The sequence below is a fragment of the Gossypium arboreum genome, chromosome 11 (genome assembly GCF_025698485.1).
Source record: "Gossypium arboreum isolate Shixiya-1 chromosome 11, ASM2569848v2, whole genome shotgun sequence".
Taxonomy (NCBI): Eukaryota; Viridiplantae; Streptophyta; class Magnoliopsida; order Malvales; family Malvaceae; genus Gossypium; species Gossypium arboreum.
The window spans coordinates 104,964,328-104,985,868 of NC_069080.1; the positions used below are offsets into that span (position 1 = coordinate 104,964,328).

Genomic DNA, 21,541 nt, shown 5'->3' on the forward strand with positions numbered 1-21,541 from the left:
AAACTAAAATGTTAATAAAGTTTAATTTATAAACAATTAAGCTAACTTTTGTAAGAATATTTTGTCGTTATCCCTTTCTTTTTTTTTTCATAAAAGGAAAATTAACAAAAATATTGGATCATAAAATATTTAAAATGTATATTTTATTGACATAATGATAAATTTAGTTCTCACTATTTTTGCATTTTTGTCAATTTAACTTTTATTTTTGGGGTTAAATTGGGTCATTAAACTTTCAAAAAGTCAAGTTACTTTTTAACGGAATACTGACTAAAACATTTACCTTTAGTAATGTTGGTGGATAACTTGCATGGCAATCCACGTGTATTTCGTGCTGATATAGAAATATTTGCTTTGTATGTTACATCAAAAAATAATTTAAAATATATAAATATATATATATAAATCTTTAAAAAAAATAAAGTACATGTGGATTGCCATGTGAGCTACCATGTTTAAAAATTTAATGTTTTAGTCAATATTTCCATTAGAAAACAACACTATGACTCTTTTTTTTGAAAGGTTGAAGCTCAAATTCGACCTTTTTCAAAAGGTTGAGGGCCAAATTGATAAAAGATGTAAATGTTAAAAGGCTAAATTTATCATTATATCATTTTATTTTCCTTCTTATATTTCTTAGGCCTTTTTATTTTTTAATAAATAAATACAAAGAAAATGAGTAATACTTTATATTAATCATTTTTCATTAATTTAATCATAAAACGATAAAAGGAAAATATAAATTCTTAATAAGTCAATGTAAATGAATTTTATATTTTACAGAATTATTTCATTTACAAAGAAAACAAAGAGATATAGAAAAGTGTTTTCTTCTACGGTTGATCGATTAATTTAATTTTAATCGAAATTTAAACACTACTAATAAAAATTATAATAGAAAGGATCAATCTGATATGATAGTTGTAATTAGTAGGTGCACAAGTGTTTATGGGAAGCTGAATAGAATTTAAGTTATCAATATATTATATAATTATTTAAATTTAATTTGATTCAATTTGAAATATAAACATTAAAATTTGATTAATTTTACCTACATTTATAAATAATTAATTTATGTCTTTTGAACCTATTCATATTATTTATTTTAATTTTTGTAAAAATATTTATTTACTATTTAATAATTATATATTTCTTTTTACTAATGATATATATTGTTTTATTAATTTTAAACATAAATAATTTAATATATTCTTTTAACATATTCATATATGTTAAATAAATAAAAAATAAATTATTATAAACTTGAAAATAAGTTGGAGCAGTTTACTATATTGAGGTTTAGGTCTAACTAATGTTTTAAACGAGATTAATAATATCTTTCAAGAAAAAAACAGTAGGTATGATCGAAGATCCTCCTAGTCGGGCGGTCAAAAAAGTAAGGCGGAGAGAAGAGGACCCTCTCGATGGCGGAGGAGGGAGTAAGCAGACGGAGCCAGTGGGTTCTAAACTTTTCTCGTTTACAGATGTGGTGATGAATTCAAATCAGTTGAATAACTCTCTAAATAACAAGTAAGAAGATGAATATATTGATTTAATGGATGGTGATATACGAAAGGAGATTATTGATGGAGTTCCCTCAATTGATTTTTCTGATAGAATCTATTCAATAATTAAGGAGAGCATGTTAAAAACTGTGGTCAACAAACTTTTAGGGAGGAAGATAGGATACAATGCCTTATGGAACAAAGTCTGTTCGTTGTGGAAACCATCTATACGACTCCAGCTTATGGATATTGAAAATGTCAATTTTCTAGCTAAGTTTGAATCTTTTGTGGATTATAGTAACATTCTTTTGAATGGTCCATGGGTGATTTACGGTTAGTATCTGACGGTTCAACCTTAAACGAAGCAATTTTCTGCATTATAATTGTTCCCCATTAGTGTTGTTGCATGGGTCCGTACACTGGGTTTATCAGGATCATTGTATAAGAGAAGTATTCTCCAGGCTATTGGTGAAATGGTGGGGAATGTAATCAAAATTGATTTAACGACGGATAAAAGAGTAAGGGGTCAGTTTGCCCGATTTGCAGTTCAAATTGACTTAAAGAAGCCGCTTGTTTCTAGAATAAGAATTGCTAGTAGGATCCACATAGTAGAGTATAGATCTCTTCCAACAATTTGTTTTGGCTGTGGCACTTTTGGACACTTGAAAGGAGGCCGTCCTTAATCAAAGATAGTGGAGGATATGGAGAAAGGATCGGGTGAAGCTAAGGATCCTGTTAGATTGGATCAACATGTACATCAATTCAAGAACGGGTTGAGAATGAAAGGTTCGGTGAGTGGATGATTGTGGATCGTCAGAATCGTAGACAAAATTGAAGGAACGATGATGGATAAGAGAGTGGAAATGGAAACAATCTTTTCGGATCTTGATTTAATATTCTTTTCAGAATAGGTGTCTCACAGGATGAAAGCAACGAGAATGGTGCAAGTATTTTTAATTTCAGGAAACAAAAGGAACAAAGAGTTAATTTACTTGCTAAATTTTCAGGTGAGGGTCAAGAAAAGCTCACTGAATCTATTATAAAGATTATGAATGGGAGAATATTAAAGCTAAAAGTCATAAAAAGTGGGTTATGGGTGTTAAAGGGTAGGCTAATAAACAGGCTGTGGGAGGGCATAGAATGGAGAATCAGGGGATGGAATTAAGAAGTCTGGGATGAGTTCTGAAACTCTCAAGATTGGGCCAAAAGTGGGGTCTAGGCTACCTAAATTTGGTACCAATGGTAACCAAGGAATATTGGATCGAAAATTTCACACAGTTCATATTTTCAAAGAAAACTGTAACCCAAATGATCTAATTGGTTCTTCTCCTCTTATGGGAAATGAACTAGGAATAAAAAAAAATATTATTCCTCATTCTGCACTCCCTCCTTTTTTGAAGGAAAATAGGAGTAATAATACTCTGAACTTTGGGTTTAGAGGGGATGAGGAAACTCTTGATGGCTTGGCTGGCATGGTTCTTATTTGATAGGTTATCCAAGGTACGGTGGATCGTTTGGAGGTGGAGGATAGAGATGCAGACACGCGAGAGGGGAACACAGAACTGGTAGTGTTGGACTAGGCTGATAGTGGACAGATTCTGGGTCGACCATCGCGAGTGGACCATGGGGGTGAAAGTGACGCGACACTCATGAACGATTCATTAGATGAATGATGGTGTCCTCAAAGGTTTGGTCTTTTTTTTTTAATTCTGATTTTTATAATGTCAAAAAATTTTGTATGGAACTGCCAAGGTGTTGGGTATCCTAATTTTGGCAGAATTATGAAGGAGTATTTACGCGAAGTAGATCCTTGTATTGTGGTTTTGATGGAAACCCGAAATAGTAGTTTAAAAGCAGATACAATGATTAAAATTATTGATCTGCCTTATTCTCATCGGGTGGAAGCTGTGGGATATTCGGGTGGTATTTGGGTTCTGCGGAAAGATAATATTCATGTTGAAGTTATGGTTAATCATATGCAATTTACTCACACGAAAATTAAATTTGATGATGTTATAGATTAGGTGCTCTTTATAGGTGTTTATGGGAGTCCTAATAAAAATTTGAGGAAAGATTTATGGTATGGCCTAAGCTGTATTGCTAAGAATATTAGTCTTCCTTGGTTGATTGCTGGGGATTTTAATGCTTTGCTTAATGAGGATTAGAAAAAAGGTGGCTTGAAAAGGGTTGTTGCTAGTTGTCCGGCTTTCCAACAGGTATGCTCAGTTTGTGAGTTGAAGGATATTGGATTTAGAGGTCCCAAATTCACTTGGAATAGACGGAATATATTTAAGCATCTTGATAGAGCCTTATGCAATTCTCGCTGGGAGCTAATGTTTCCGAATATTTTTGTTTTTCATATGCTGATAATTGGAAACACGAAAATTTACGCATTTTTACATACCCTTTTTTAGCTTAAAATTATACTGTTTCGATTAAATTCTTGTCGAAAAATAATTAATTTTCATAAAATAATTAAATTATACTTAAAATATTAACATGATGAATTTTAGTTAATTTTATAATTAATTTTGAGTAATTTTGGTTATTTTCGACAAAATTACGTAAATGGCGAAAAATGACTCGACAGACACTGCTTGAAGCACAAAACTTAAAAGCAATTTGAAGTATCAAGGCAAATTAATTTCCAGCCTAAGACGGTCCAATTATGTGTATTAATTCATAATATAATTAATTTTAATTTGTACCCAATTTAATTTAGGCTAAATAAATTAATATTAATTAATAATGGAAAAAGTGGTCCAGTTGAACCGAACCGATTAAAGTGAACAGGCCATAGATTGGGCAGCCCAAAACCAGCCATATGCTGACCCAAATCAGCTTATTAACTGAATAATTAAGCTTGCAAAGAAGCCCTTGAAGTCTTGTCAAAGTTGCATTCAAACCCCTCCACAGTTGGTGGATTTTTGGATTTGCCCCAAGCCATTTTTAACAAAGTTGAAAGCATCAACTTTGCCACATAGGTGGCCGGCCAAGGGGTGGATCTTTGGATGCTATTTTTAGTAAATTTTAGCTGCCACGCTTAGCTATAAAAGTCCCCCTTGGCTGATCATTCAAAGCATCTCATTCATTCCTCATTCATTTCACAACACTTCTCTCATCTCTCATTCCTCATTCATTTCACAACACTTCTCTCATCTCTCATTCTTTTTCTCTCACTTTCCCATTTCAATTCCCTTGCTCTTGTGCCGATTTCTTCCCTTGGAAAAGGGGTGTTCTTCAACCATTTTGGAGCAGCAATTGAGTGTTCATTGAAGCATTGATCGGCGAGGACAACAAGAAGGAAGAACGGAGCAACCCAGTCAAGCCTCGGAAAACCACCAAATTTGATTCTTATTCCCTATCTCTTTAATTTTTGTTGTTGTTATGATGAACATATCTATGAGTATTCATGTTGTTGGAATGGTTAATTTAATCAGCTTAGCTTGAATTTAATTCGTGTTAGGTTGATAGCATTTCATCTTCTTAAATTGTTAAAATTGTGTTTATGTTTTTATAGGCCTCGGTAAAATGCTTGATTAAGTAAAATCATGCCTAAGATATTCTTGCGTTACGACTGTGAGGTAACTAATGAATTAATTATTTAAACGTATTGAAATTGTAATTAATTGACACAGTACTTGATCAGTGCATGTTTATTCTTCTAAGGAAGCTGAAGGTTAAATTAGCAATGTATCTGTCGATATTATTGCCTTGCATAACTTGCAAGATTATTGTGATTAAACTGTTTCAAGATAGGGATAACTTGTTACCTCACATAGTCTTTTATATGCTTGTTAGATTTAATTAATTGTTTGAATTGACATAGGGATATGCAAGAGATTAGTTCAGTTTAATGAGTATGTATGTGCAATAACATGTTTGCTTACTAGAATCTGTTTAGTCGGTTGAATTGGCATAGGGATATGTCAAGAGATGAATGGATTTTGGTATGTAAGTATGTTCATAAGTTAGCAAATTACTGGGTTTCCGTGATTTTATTCGTAACAATATAAACATAAGTTTAATAATTCTAAGATGAGAAGTGTAATTAATCTAACACAATTATATCATCTTGATTAAATCTTATTTTGAAATCGTGCATTAGAACTTTCTTTTACTTCATTTATTTATTTATTTTAATTTTATTAAGTTTTTAATCACCTTCTTTGAACAAAATATTTTTCTTCACCAAAGTGTTTTAACTTGCATTCATAAATAATCCTTTTCACAATCCCTGTGGGTACGATAACTCGACATTTACTTGTCACTTTATTACTTGTTGCGATTGTGTACACTTGCACATTTCCGTCGTTCCAAGTTTTTGGCTCCGTTGCCGGGGACTATTTTAAAAGGTCATTATTTGTGAATTTGTTAGTTTACATTTTGGTTTACTTTTTTTTGTTTAATTTTTAACTTAATTAATTTTTCTGTGATTATTTCAGGTGTCTATGAGTATTCGCTGAATTATTGGCCTACTCCCTGTAGACCCTGAGATAGAAAGAACTTTTCGATAGCGAAGAAGACAAGCAAATCAGAGGAGGACCGCAGAGATGAACTTCGAAAATCCAATCTAAGGAAACGGAGCAAACCCTGCTCAAAATCCTATCCTTATTGCTGATGATAGGGATAAAGCTTTACGACAATATGCCGTGCCTGTATTTAATGATCTTAATCCGGGAAAAATTGAGGCACAACAGTTCGAGCTGAAGCCATTCATGTTCCAGATGCTTCAGACAATGGGCCAATTCAGTGGAATACATATCGAAGATCCTCACCTACACTTAAGACTATTTATGGAGGTGAGCGATTCTTTCAAGTTAGCTGGAGTACCTGAAGATGCATTACGATTGAAGCTGTTCCCATATTCACTGAGGAACAGAGCTTGAGCCTGGTTGAACTCATTTCCATCGAACTCAATTTCCACATGGCAAGCGTTAACAGAAAGATTCCTTATGAAGTATTTCCCGCCTAGCAAGAATGCTAAGTTGAGGAACGAGATCGCTACCTTCCAACAAATGGATGATGAGTCCTTGTATGAGGCATGGGAAAGGTACAAAGAATTATTACAAAAGTGCCCTCATCATGGAATCCCACATTGCATCCAACTTGAGACATTTTAGAATGGTCTCAATGCTCGCACGAGGATGGTAGTGGATGCTTCTGCTAATGGTACTCTCCTTTTTAAGTCTTACAATGAGGCTTATGAAATTATCGAGAGGATTGCCAGCAACAATTACCAATGTCCAACCAACCGAGCAGCGTCAAGAAGATGAGTTATTGGAATACATGAAGTAGACGCTCTTACTTCACTCGCATCTCAGGTATCATCAATATCCTCAATGCTTAAAAATCTTACACTATTGGGTCTAACAGTTTTGCAGCACAGCCACCAAATCAATTTGAAAATATAACCTGTGTTTATTGTAGGGAAGGACATTTGTTTGAAGAATGTCCATCAAACCTAGAATCCATGTACTACATAGGTAACCAGAACCAAAACCAAGGAAGGCAATGACTGCAATCCAATTTTTATAACCCATCATGGCGAAACCAACCGAAAATCTGTTGAAGGCATACATGGCCAAGAACAACACCTTAATCCAAAGCCAAGCAGTTATATTGAAAAACCTAGAAAACCAAATGGGCCAGCTTGCAATTGAACTCAGGAATCGACCATAAGGTGCTTTACTTAGTGATACGAAAAATTCGAGGAATACGGGGAAGGAGTATTACAAAGCATTAACATTGAGGAGTGGAAAGATAGTAGAGCCCAACACCATTGAAGCTGAAAAGGAGCAAGCTGATGCTCAAGAATCAGAGGAAGTTCAACCGAGCGTTAAAAGTCCAGTTTCACAAGAACCAGAATCTACAAAACTTGACAAGGTAATTTCAGAACCAACTAATTTTGATCAATTAACAACCCCGTCAGATGCAGAATTACCAGGGAAGACTAATCAACCAGTTCCAGTAAAGAAACCATCACTACCCTACCTTCAAAGACTTCAAAAGCAGAAGTAGGAGATTCAATTCAAGAAGTTCTTAGATGTATTTAAGAAACTTCAAATCAACATTCTGTTGGTTGAAGCACTTCAACAAATGCCGAACTACATCAAATTCATGAAGGATATCCTGTCCAAAAAATGAAGACTCATAGAATTTGAGATGGTAGCTCTGACGAAGGAATGTAGTGCATATCTTCAAGACAAACTACCCCCAAAATTGAAGGATCCTGGATGTTTTACCATACCTTGCAACATAGAAGCAACATATTGTGGTAAGACACTATGTGACTTGGGTGCGAGTATCAACTTGATGCCTATGTCAATATTTAGGAAGTTGGAGATAGGTGAAGTTAGACCTACTACGGTTACACTTCAATTAGCAGATTGATCCTTAGCACATCCAGAAGGAAAAATCAAGGAGGTATTGGTACGTGTAGATAAATTTATCTTCCCTACTGATTTTGTTATCCTAGACTTTGAAGTAGACAAAGAATTGCCAATTATCTTAGAAAGATCGTTCTTAGCAACCGAAAGGACCCTTATTGATGTGCAGAAGGGCGAGCTTACTATGCGTGTTCAGGATGATCAGGTAATATTTAACATTTTTAACTCTATGCGATTTTCTGACACAATTGATGATTGTTTTGTAGTATCAGATTTAGAAGATTTAATAGTGGAGAAGGAGTGCAATTATGTGGAGGATTCGTTGGAACAAATTTTGACATCAGATCCTCCGAATGATTAAGAGGAGGATGAGTACTTAGGTTTTTTAGAAGCTAATCAAAGGGGACTTATTCTGCAATCCCGATTTGAATCTTTGGAGTTAGAGGAAAGGGATTATGCCCAACCAAAAGCATCAATTGAGGAGCCACCTAAATTAGAGTTCAAGGTACTACCTTCATATCTAAAATATGTTTATTTAGGTAACTCTTCTACTTTGCCTATGATTGTTTTAGTAGAATTAACTACTGAGCAAGAAGAGAAACTCATCTTAGTGTTGAAACAATTTAAGAGGGCTATCAGATGGACCATAGCCGATATCCGCGGTATTAGCCCATCTGTATGCATGCACAAGTTCCTACTAGAAGATGGTGAGAAAGGGACGATTGATGGACAATGAAGACTGAACCTCATCACGAAGGACGTAGTAAATAAAAAAATCATTAAGTGGTTAGATGCGGGTATAATTTACCCCATCTCAAATAGTTCATGGGTAAGTCTGGTCTAGTGCGTGCCAAAGAAAGGAGGTATCACAGTCATTGAAAATAAGAATAATGAGTTGATACCTACTAGAACGGTTACGGGATGGAGAATTTGTATCGATTACTGGAAGCTAAACAAGGCGACTAGGAAAGATCACTTTCCTTTGCCGTTTTTGGACCAGATGCTGGATAGACTCATAGGACGAGACTACTACTATTTTCTCGATGGATACTCGAGGTATAATCAGATTACAGTAGCATCGAAAGATCAGCATAAGACAACATTCAGTTGTCCGTAAGGTACATTTACATTTAGACGCATGCCATTTGGTTTATGTAATGCATCTGCTACATTTCAAAGATGTATGATGTATATTTTTACTAACATAGTTGAGAAGTATTTGGAAGTTTTTATGGATGATTTTTTAGTATTTGGAGACACTTATGATGATTACTTAGCCAATCTAGCGAATGTACTAAGGCGATGCGAAGAAATAAACCTAGTACTCAATTGGGAAAAGTGCCATTTCATGGTACGAGAAGTATTATTCTAGGGCATCAGATAATGAGACATGGAATCGAAGTAGATAAAAAAAGGTAGATTTTATTGAGAAACTCTAACCTCCAACATCTGTAAAAGGTGTTAGGAGCTTTTTGGGCCACGCCGGTTTCGATCGAAGATTCATCAAGGACTTCTCCAAAATTGCTAAACCCTTATGCAAATTATTGGAGAAGGACTCGACGTTCAAGTTTGATGAGGAATGCTTAAAAGCTTTCAAAGATTTAAAGATTTGATTAGTTACGGCACCCATAATAGTCACACCAGATTGGGATCTACCATTCAAGTTGATGTGTGACGCGAGTGGCTTCGCAATAGGAGCCGTTATGGGCCAGCAAAGAAACAAAGTTTTTTATGCCATTTACTGCACAAGTCGAACTCTGACAGGAGCTCAACTAAATTATACGGTAATAGAAAAAAAGTTACTTGCTATTGTGTTTGCTTTTGACAAGGTTCGATCTTATCTTGTAGGTACCAAAATGACTGTCTATAGGGACCACTCGGTAATTAAGTACTTATTCTCTAAGAAAGATGCTAAGCCGAGGTTGATCCGATGGGTACTTCTACTTCAAGAGTTCGATCTAGAAATTCAAGATTGAAAGGGAGTGGAAAATCAAGTAGCAGATCATTTGTCCAGATTGGAGCTGTAGGAAGGGAACTCTCCTCTTATACCAATTCAAGAAACATTTCCAGATGAACACATACTAAAGGTAAATCATGTCCATAATACCCCTTGGTTTGCTGATATTGCTAACTATTTAGCTTGTGGTTTGATGCCGATTGATAAGACGTATCGTCAAAGGAAAAAGTTTCTTCACGATATGAAGTACTATTTTGGGAAAAACCATACTTGTTCAAGAAGTGTGTAGATCAAATGATTAGGAGATGTGTGGCAGAAAATGAAGTACAAAAGATTTTATACCATTGTCACTTAGCTCTAAGTGGGGGAGACTTCGGAGGTACTCGTACTGCGGCCAAAGTATTGCAAGCTGGATTCTTTTGGCCAACACTATTCAAGGACGCATACGCTTACGTAAAGAGTTGTGATCGATGTCAAAGGGTCGGAAATGTCACCAGTAGTAATGAGATGCCTCAAACAAACATCATTGAGGTAGAATTATTCTATGTTTAGGGCATTGACTTCCTCGGTCCTTTCCCTCTGTCTTTTAGTCACAAGTACATCTTGGTAGGTGTAGACTACGTGTCTAAGTAGGTCGAGGCTGAAGCTTATCCAACAAACGATGCTAGGGTTGTAATAAAGTTTTTGCATAAACACATGTTCACAAGGTTTGGAACCCCAAGAGCTATTATCAGCGATGAAGGGTCCCATTTTGTGAACAAGTGGTTGAAGTGGTCGTTAGATAAACATGGAGTGAAACACAAGGTCGCTACAGCTTACCATCTACAGACGAATGGGCAAGCTAAACTGGAAAATAAGGAGATTAAAGGAAAACTTGAAAAGGTAGTTTGCCCGAACTGACAAGATTGGTCCAAAATACCGGATGATGCTTTATGGGCTTACGGGACAACATACAAGACACCTTTAGGGATGTCACCCTACAGGTTGGTCTTTGCGAAAGCTTGTTATCTGCCCTTGGAGTTAGAACACAAAGCTTATTGGGCCCTTCGACAACTCAACTTGGATCTTAAGCTTGCTAAAGAGAAACAGATGCTCCAACTTAATGAGCTAGAGGAATTCTGAACTTTCTCATACGAAAATGCCAAACTATTCAAGGAGAGACTTAAGAAATGGCATGACAAGTACATTCGAGTTTGAAAGTTTGAAGCAGGTCAACAAGGCTTGTTATTTAATTCCAGATTAAAGTTCTTTCCAGGTAAACTAAAATCACATTGGACCGGTCCATTTACGATTCATTGCGTCTACCCATACGGAGTTGTTGAACTCCAAGGTAAGGGAGGTAATTTTCAAGTTAATGCTCAGCGTCTGAAACATTAATGGGGAGATAAGACTGAACGGAATCAAATTTCGTTCATTCTATCAGATGTTTAAATTTTCTTATTTTCCTTTTTAATAAATGATTTAGTATATATTTTCGAGATTAGTGTGTTTAAATCAATTCTGTCTAGGAGATTGGAACTTAAGTGAGACCGCTTGTGACCCCTCTAATTTTTCTTGGGAATTGATTTTAGCATAATTTTTCGAGAAATTATTCCCTAAATAGAAAAATAAATTTTTAGTTTTTCAAATAAAGAGGTCAATGTTGACCTAAGTTTTAAATTGCAACTCAATTTCAAATTTTCATTAAGTCTAGGGACTTAATTAAATTATTTTCAAAATTTGGTTGTTCTTTTCATAAATAATAAAAACTAGATGCCTCTTTTTTTGTAAATATTTTCAAAAGGCTTCTAGAATAAATGTTTTTAATTCAAAAGAAAAAGATGGTAATTATTAATATATAATTATATCCATTATAATATATATTAATTATTATCAACTTTATATAGAGTTAGATTAGTGTTAATTTCATCATATTTTATTTGATAAGTTTTAATAATAATAAGATGATAATCTTTAATATATAATTATATCTATTATAATTTATATATTAATTTTATCAATTTAGCATAGAATTAGGATTAGTTTTAATCATATCTCATTTTGTTTAAATAAATTAATAGCATTAATAATTTAATATGCATATATTTAATTATTAATTATTGTTAACTTGGATTAGAATTAGAACTTAGAGTTTTTAATTATTAAATTTCTCTAAGAATTCTACTTTAAGTCCTATTCCTTTCATTATAAATACTACCTTCTCCATTCATTCATCACTAAAAATCCCAAACACTAAAACCCTTAAAGTGCGGCAAGCCCTTAGCCTAGCAGCCATTCGGCCAGCAAGCACCCAACAGCCCAGCTCCATCGCACACCTACCCCCATCAAGCACTGCATTGCGTGCCCCGTCTTGCTCTAGCACCTACGCACGTCCATCTCCAGCACTCACCAGGCCCGCACCTTGGTGCTGCATCTGCTTCAGCTCCAGCGTGTGCGCGCCTAAGCTGTTGCCCACTTAGCTTTGTGGCCTACTACTTGTGTAGCTCATCGCGCCAAGCCTGTACTGCTTCTTGCTCCTGCTTAACAAGTCTGCTTGCTGTCTGGCACTTGTGTGGCACAGACCTACACCAAGCCCCTTAACCGAAATCTTCCAACCCACCTTAAATTGACCTTTTTTGTTTATTAATTATTTTTGAGAGTTCAGAGTTTTATAAAAAAAGGTGGTAAGGCAATTTATTTTCTCCTAAATTTTAATTTATTCAATTATTTAATTTTTCAATTTACTAAATTATTAATAAATTTTGTGGATTAAATTTTTGAGAAAATAATTTTTCCCATCTTTTGTTCAGGTTAATCATGCCTCATAAGAGAACTCATGCTTGTGCCCAAATTGATGAAACACAAAACAAATTCCATTGTGAAGAAGCCAAAGCAAGATACAAGAGTATCTTCAAAAATCAACAGATGCATCTAGAGAAAGGCTTTACATTGAAAGAGAGCAACTATAAAGACTTTATGGCACATATTCATCAAGTTGCTGAAGCCCTCAATTGGGAATTGTTTTATGAAAAGAGGCCTAGTGTGGATGAGGAACTAGTTCATGAATTCTACGCGAATTTAACCTCAAGCGATTTGACAGAAGTTCTAGTTTGTGGAATCAAGGTACCAATAAGTTCAAATGCTATTAATGAGTTCTTTGAATGACCTGATTTTTAAAACGATGAATATTCTTCTTTGATGAGCAACATCGAGCCTGAAAATTTGCAAGAAATTCTTGAAGAACTTACAGTTCTAGGTTCTAAGTGGACTATGACAAAGCAAGGAATCCACACTTGTCGAAGAGAATCTTTGACACCACTTGCAAAGGTATGGTTCTATTTCATCCATTTCAGCCTTATGCCTAGTTCGCATGGGACTACAGTCTCGTTAGAGCGAATGGTCTTATTATATTTGATTTTAACTGGAAAGACCATTGATGCGGGAAAAATCATCCTACAAGAGATGAGGAATTGTGCCACTAGACGTTCTGGCCCCGCTTACTTCCACTTTACGATAACAATTTTGTGCTTAAAAGCTGAGATTCTTGCAAACGTAAAGAAGACAGGGTATAGCCAGGGCACAATCACAGATTGTGAACTCTACCGAGTAGCTGGAGATTCTATTCTACAACAACGAGTTGAAGAAAATGAGGATCCCAATAAAGAGGAAGAAGATCCCACAAAGATCGAGCTAATGCAATCGGCTGAAGTCCTTGATAAGGTGGAACCAATAGAACCAAAAATTAAGCCTGATGACGAAACTTCAATATTTAGAGCTCAACCACCTAGCCTAAATCTTTGAGATGAACTGCCAAAGTTGATGGACATAATGCAACATATGCAATGGCAACAACAAGCTTACTGGAGATACTAAAAAATAAAGGATGACTCAGTGAGAAGTGCTCTTAAGAAAATTTACAATGACCTATTTATTTTTGTGCCTGAATTTCTAGATTTTATATTTGAACCATGAAGTCCATTATCGAAGAAGATGCGAAGCAATTTATGCAAAGGCGATAGTGATGGAGCAAAAGATGAGTCAAATTCGGAAGGGTCTGCAAATAAATAAAGGGGGGATCTTGTGACAGCCCTAAATTGACCCTAGTCGAAAAGCGGTTTCGGGACCGCTAAACCGAATCACCGAAGTATTTGAATATAATATTTATTGTCTAAAATATGTGGATATGAATGTGTGAAAGTTTTAAGCTTCGATTTAGTCGATTGCATGTGAATTTAGTTAATAGGACTTAGGTGTGACACTTTTGAAATGTGATAGGTTAATCTATAAGGATCTAATAGTGCATGATGTCAAAAAAGAGGGTACTTGCATGTCAAATTAGCCAAATCTTGGATAGTGGCCGGCCATGGTATGAGCTATTAACGGTAATATGTATTTTTCTATTAACATTTTTTTAGTTACAAAATAAAATAATGAATTAAGAATAATAAAACATGAGGTGAGTGGGAGGAGAAACCAAAGTTGTTTCATCCTTGCTCCTCCATTGCCGTGACTTGAGGGAGGAAGAAGAAAAGAATTCTCTTGCTTCATGTTCAGTTGGTTGATGATTAGGAAGAGGTATGTTTGATATTATTCCATGAAATTCATGCATATTTTTAGTTGTTAGTTTGAATTCTACCTAGCCCATGGTTTAAATCTTTGCTATTTGATGGAGATGATACTCGGCCATGGATGTTGTCTTTCTTGGTTGGTGTTTGATGTTGTGTTGATGAGGTATGAAGATGATAGAGTTTGAGTGCTTAATAAAAAGGATTGGATGTGAGTGTGTGTGAGAATTTGAAAAGGATGGGTCTTAGCAACTTCATGAAGTGTTCGGCCATGGTGCTAAAATGTTGTATTGTGTTTAAACTTAGAATTTTAGTTATATGGTTAGTATAGGTATGGATAACCGAATATGAGAGCATGAATAGATGAAGAGTTTTGTAATTATAAAAAATGGGTTAATTGATATGTGGTAAATGTTAAGTGTTAAATGAAATGGAAATGATATCATATTGGAATATGTATACTCGACCACATGAATGAATACATAGATTGGTGTTGCTTATATTCGGCTATAGGTAAGCATATTGATGATTCTATCTTGACTTAGGTAATCGGCTAAAGGAGAATATTAGCTAATATGTTGAATTTGATTCATGATTTCATATATATAACTCTAATGTCTAATATATATATGGGCTAAGTACCTTGAATTTCTCTTGATGTTCAAGATGATTAAATCAATTTATTTGTTAAATTAAGCTCAAGAGCAAAGGGGAACTAAATCCGATAAAGGAAAGGAAAAAGTAATTGAATAGCCGTTGAAGTCGTTCGACAACGTCCGAGGTAAGTCTTCGAGTAATGAAACTTAGTTTATGATTTGATTAAGTCATGACATATAAGCATAACAAATAAATGGTGATATAATGATTCTACTTGAATGATATATTGAGGTGATTAGTTTATACCTATGACGGGTAGCCGAATGTGTATAGAGATCATGTTATAAAGCCAATCAAAATCATGCTCTTTGTATGTGGCTATTGAGCCGAAATTGGTAAGGTTTGATAAGTGTCTTGTGTTTGAGCTTTAGTAATGAAAATGAAATATGGATGTGTCATGATTTATTGATATATGTGCATGATTATTCGAATGATATCCGGGCTAAGTCCCGAAGGCATTTGTGCTATTGACTATATCCGGGCTAAGTCCCAAAGGCATTTGTGCTATTGACTATATCCGGGCTAAGTCCCGAAGGCATTTGTGCTAGTGACTATATCCGGGCTAAGTCCCGAAGGCTTTTGTGCTATTGACTATATCCGGGCTAAGACCCGAAGGCATTTGTGCGAGTTGCTATATCCGGCTAAATCCCGAAGGTACTTGGGTTTGGAAATGAGCGATGCTGTAATAATTTCAATTAATACGCTTATAAAATCCAAACGATAAGGTATGTTTCGTATATGCATCGGAACAGTTAATTCCTTATTAGATAGTATGCGCTCTATTGATTAACAATTTTCGGCCTTTAGTTAAATTTGATCCCCTGTGTATGAACATACTGGTTGAGGTGTGAAGTAAGTATGATTTTGGGAATATGCATATATGAAACTATTCATTTAGTCATATGAACGCTATACTTTAGTCGTAAATAATTTCATTACTTGAACTTACTAAGCATTAAAATGCTTACTCTGTTACTTTGATTCTCTGTTTTATAGATTTTGTTCGTCAGCTATCGGACTCGGGAGTGTCAAAGTCGAAGTCATCCACACTATCTAAGCCACTTTTTGGTACTTTTTTAGTTCAATTTTGAAAATGGCATGTATATGGCTGACCCTTGTTGTTAATTAAGTACCCTTTTGGTAATGTGTATTCGTATAGCCATTCGAAAATGGCTTGTATATTTTGAAGTATAACATTATGGTCTTGTGATATGGTTATTAAGTGGTGTGGAAATGTTTGGTAATGACTAGCCATTGGAATGGCCAATCATGGTCCTATTGGTACTACGTACGTCATGGCTAATCGGGATTACCCTTGATAATAATGTATGTCAATTTGCTATTCGATTCATGGAAAATTATGAAATAGGTAAAATTTACCTTAAAATAGATGCTGACAGCAGCAGTGACGTAAGTTGGAAAAATCAATAAAAACAGTAGGAATGGAATTAAATAGTGAATAAATTATGTAATCGAATCTTGATGAGTCTATTTTCATATGAAAGAAACGAAACGACCATATGAGCCGTATTTTATGAGATGTTTAAGTTTTCGTGAAACAGGGCCAGAGAGTTTTCTGGATCCCCTGTTCTGATTTTGAAAATTTACCATAAATTAACCAGAGACAATTAGACGTCATGCTTTATATGTATAGATTCCTTTTTTGAGTCTAGTTTCATTAGAAACAAACGACATAAGTATTGAAGCTCTGTACAGGGAGATATCTAAGTCGTAATACATGAAGGTCAGAGTAGTCGAACCCTGAAACAGGGGAGACTTTAACTAATAAACTGTACTAATTGGCTTGACCAAAAATTCTAGAAAACAATTTATAGATGAATATATGAGTCTAGTTTCAGGAAAAATTTACGGAATCGGTTTTCGAGTTTTGGAACTCGAGATACGATTTTTAAAGTGACTGTGATGCAGTTAGCCAGCTTGTCTGGAAATTTTAAAATGAACTGTGTAAGTAAATGAATTAAGTCTGTTAACACCTCGTGTTCGACTCCGGCAACGGTCTCGGGTACAGGGCGTTACAGATCTTGACTTTATTTTATTTCTATTCTTAGGTCATTTTAGGATTAAGTTAATTAGGAATTTTTTTATTTTTAATTAAGAGAGGAAAATCACTAATAAAATTTAAGCAAGTCACGAAGTATAAAGTGTGGTAATGGGTATATATATGTCTAGGATTGGATTTAGAAAAGAGCTTGGAACTTAAGAAGTCAAATTGACTCACCTCCTTTTTTCTAAAATTCTACCTGGTGTATAGTATCTATTCACTTTAAACAACGAGGACATTGTTCATTTTAAGTTGGGGGGACCGAAAATTTGAATTATTTCCACTCAGAATAAATTTTTTGTTAATTATGATTAGGATATATTTTTTTCAATAATTTGAAATTTGTTAAGTATGCTAAACTTTAGTATGAATAAAGTTCTATTACATCAATAAATTGTTATGTTAGCTTAATAATGATATAAATGTATTTTTAATAAAGCATGCAAATCACACTATAAAATTTTAGTTCCTTACAAAAGTTAGGCATGCATGAAAGTTTAAGTCTTTAGAATTGACTTAGTAGTTTCTTGAGGCGAATTCCTAGGAAGCATAGAATGTTGGAAATGATTTAGGCAACTTTTGTTTGGACCGTTTGAGCCTTTCTAGCCAACCATAATGAAATTTTTATCCTTTGAAACCCAACTTTGAGCCTATATGACCTAATTTTATTTGAACCCTTGCAAATTTAGCCATCACTTCTCTCTTAACTATATCAAAATTTTCTCAAACACTAAACTCGGTACTATTCCAAGTATTCATTGCAAATAAGTTTGGGGGGAGTTGAAAAGAAGTATAAAATGCTCTTAAAATTGTGGTACATTCAGGAAAATGCTCGTGTAGATTGAAAAAAAAACATATGTCTTAAAAGAGAATGTGCAAAAGAGCATAAGAAAGAAAAGAAAGTTGGTGTATTAAAGGTGATTATTTTGAAGGTTCGATACAAGCTGAGTCTAGGGTTTAAAAGCCTAAAATTATCTATCTTTTACCTACCCTTAGGGCCAGCCACGTTACAACCTTGTTAAAGACCTATTGATTCAAAAGTTCCAATGCTACCTACATTAGTGGAGAGAAATTGCTACGTACAACATATGAAGACATAAGTTAAACTTAATGATTGCAGCTTAATCTTGAATAGAGGGAATAAAATCACATTGATAAGGTTTAACATGACTTTATTAGGAAGAATTTAGTCTAATTTCTGCTATCATAATAGTTGTTGAGATTAATTTGAACAGTATGTATACTTAAGTAGCATAACTATCAAAGTTCTTGTCTTTGAGCTTAAGTATATTGAATTCATAATTTTGGGAAAAATGTTGTCCTGAAGGAGTTTTTCAAAGGTGTTTCCGAGAAATTCTTTTCAAAATTTGTGCACTACTCGGGATGAGCAATGAATTAAGTTTGGGGGTGTGGAAACACGAAAATTTACGCATTTTTACATACCCTTTTTAGCTTAAAATCATATCGTTTCGATTAAATTCTTGTCAAAAAATAATTAATTTTTATAAAATAATTAAATTATACTTAAAATATGAACATGATGAATTTAGTTAATTTTATAATTAATTTTGAGTAATTTTGGTTATTTTCGACAGAATTGTGCAAAAAGCAAAAATGGCTCGGCAGACACTGCTTGAAGCACAAAATCGAGAAGCAATTTGAAGTATCAAGGTGAGTTAATTTTTAGCCTAAGACGGTCCAATTATGTGCACTAATTCATACTATAATTAATTTTATTTTATACTCAACTTAATTTGGGATAAATAAATTAATATTAATTAATTATGGAAAAAGTCGTCCAGTTGAACCGAACCGATTGAAGTGAACCGGCCAAAGATTGGGCAGCCCAAAACCAGCCATATGTTGACCCAAATTAGATTATTAGCTGATTAATTAAGCTTGCAAAGAATCCCTTGAAGTCTTGTCAAAGTTGCATTCAAACTCCTTCACAATTGGTGGATTTTTGGATTTGCCCCAAGCCATTTTTAGCAAAGTTGAAAGCATCAACTTTACCACATAGGTGGCCGGCCAAGGGGTGGATCTTTGCCTACTATTTTTAGCAAATTTAATCTGCCACACTCAGCTATAAAAGCCCCCCTTGGCTGATCATTCAAAGCATCTCATTCATTCCTCATTTTTTTCACAACACTTCTCTCATCTCCCATTTTTTTCTCTCATTTTTCCATTTCAATTCCCTAGCTTTTGTGCCGATTTCTTCCCTTGGAAAAGGGGTGTTCTTCAACCATTTTGGAGCAGCAATTGAGTGTTCATCGTAGCCTTGATCGGCGAGGAAAACAAGAAGGAAGAATGGAGCAACCCAGTCAAGCCTCGAAAAACCACCGAATTTGATTCTTGTTCCCTATCTCTTTAATTTTTGTTGTTGTTATGATCTCTTTAATTTTTGTTGTTGTTATGATGAACATATCTATGAGTATTCATGTTTTTGGATTGGTTAATTTAATCAGCTTAGCTTGAATTTAATTCGTGTTGGGTTGATTGCATTTCGTCTTCTTAAATTGTTAAAATTGTGTTTATGTTGTTATAGGCCTCGGTGAAATGCTTGATTAAGTAAAATCATGCCTAAGTTATTCTTGCGTTATGGTTGTTAGGTAACTAATGAATTAATTATTTAAATGGATTGAAATTGTAATTAATTCAGATAGTTCTTGATCAGTGCATGTTTATTCTTCTAAGGTAGCTGAAGGTTAAATTAGCAATGTATCTGGCGATATTATTGCCTTGCATAACTTGCAAGATTATTGTGATTAAACTGTTTCAAGGTAGGGATACCTTGTTACCTCACATAGTCTTTTATATGCTTGTTTGATTTAATTAATTGTTTGAATTGACATAGGGATATGCACGAGATCAGTTCAGTTTAATGAGTATGTATGTGTAATAACATGTTTGCTTACTAGAATCTGTTTAGTCGGTTGAATTGACATAGGGATATGTGAAGAGATGAATGGATTTTGGTATGTAAGTATGTTCATAAGTTAGCAAATTACTGGGTTGTCGTGATTTTATTCGTAACAATATAAACATAAGTTTAATAATTCTAAGATGAAAAGTGTAATTAATCCAACACAATTATATCATCTTGATTAAATCTTATTTTGAAATCGAGCATTAGAATTTTCTTTTACTTCATTTATTTATTTATTTTAATTTTCTTAAGTTTTTAATCACCCTCTTTAAACAAAATAATTTTCTTCACCAAAGTGTTTTAACTTGCATTCATAAATAATCCTTTTCATAGTCCCTGTGGGTATGATAACTCCACATTTACTTGTCACTTTATTACTTGTTGCGATTGTGTACACTTGCACATTTCCGTCGTTCCAATAATCAAATCTGATTATTGCCCGATTTTGATTTTGTTTGGAAACAAGATAAGAACAAATTCCCCTTATCCTTTTTGGCCTCGTAGTAATTTTACTTCTATGGTTAATGAGAATTGGAAAGCGAGAATGTGGAATAGGGATGTTTTCAGGCATATTTTAAAGAGGAAGAGAAATATGATAAACCAACTTGATGGAATCCAAAGAGCGCTGGAGAGGTTTCAATCTAAAAACCTTCTTAATTTGGAGAAATCAATACGAGTAGAACTTGAAGGAATTATGGACTTAGAATAGTCTTTGGCAACAAAAGGCGCAAAGTGATTGGTTGACTCTTAGAGACCGAAACACCAAATACTTCTATTGTAAGGCTAACTCAAGAAGGCATTTTAATAAGATCAAAGCTCTAAGATTGTCTGATGGCGAGTGGTGCTATGATGAGGAAGTGTTGAAATTTGAAACTATTCTTTTCTTTAAAAGGTTGTATACAACAGATGTATCTAGTATGGGTCGGTTTCCTATTCAGAACATGTTTTCCATTCTTGAATCGGAGTTATTGGATTCCGTTAGGTGAATTCATTCTCATCAAGAAGTTCTTAATGCTCTCTTTGAGATGACACAGCCTAAAGCGCCGAGGGTGGATGGACTTCATGCCCAATTTTATCAAAGCCAATGGAATATTGTAGGAGAGTTGCTGGTGTGCATGGTTAAAAGGGTGTTTGAAGGAGGTAATATTGAGTCTTTTCTTAATAAAACATCGATTGTGCTAATCCCCAAAGTAAGTTCTCCGGAATCGATCTCTCAGTTCGGACCTATAAGCTTATGTACAGTGCCTTTCAAGGTCCTAATGAAGGTAATTGTGAACCATCTCAAACCTATCATGTTGTCTCTTATTGTAGCTAATCAGACTAGCTTTGTTAGGGGAAGGATTATTATGGATAATGCGATTATTGCTCAAGAGGTTGTTCATTTGATGCAACACAAAAAAGGGGAAGAAATGATGGATGACAATCAAAATGGACATGGAAAAGGGTTATGATGGACTAAGATGGGAGTTTATTGATGATACACTTTTAGATGCCTAAATTC

General features: G+C 34.5%; 1 non-coding gene across 1 annotated transcript; it reads right to left on the reverse strand.

The window, feature by feature from the left end:
* Positions 1–6,490: 6,490 nt before the first annotated feature.
* LOC128284625 (small nucleolar RNA R71) lies at positions 6,491–6,597 on the reverse strand. Its single transcript, XR_008275048.1, has one exon. It is a non-coding gene; the product is annotated as a small nucleolar RNA R71 (small nucleolar RNA).
* Positions 6,598–21,541: the final 14,944 nt, after the last annotated feature.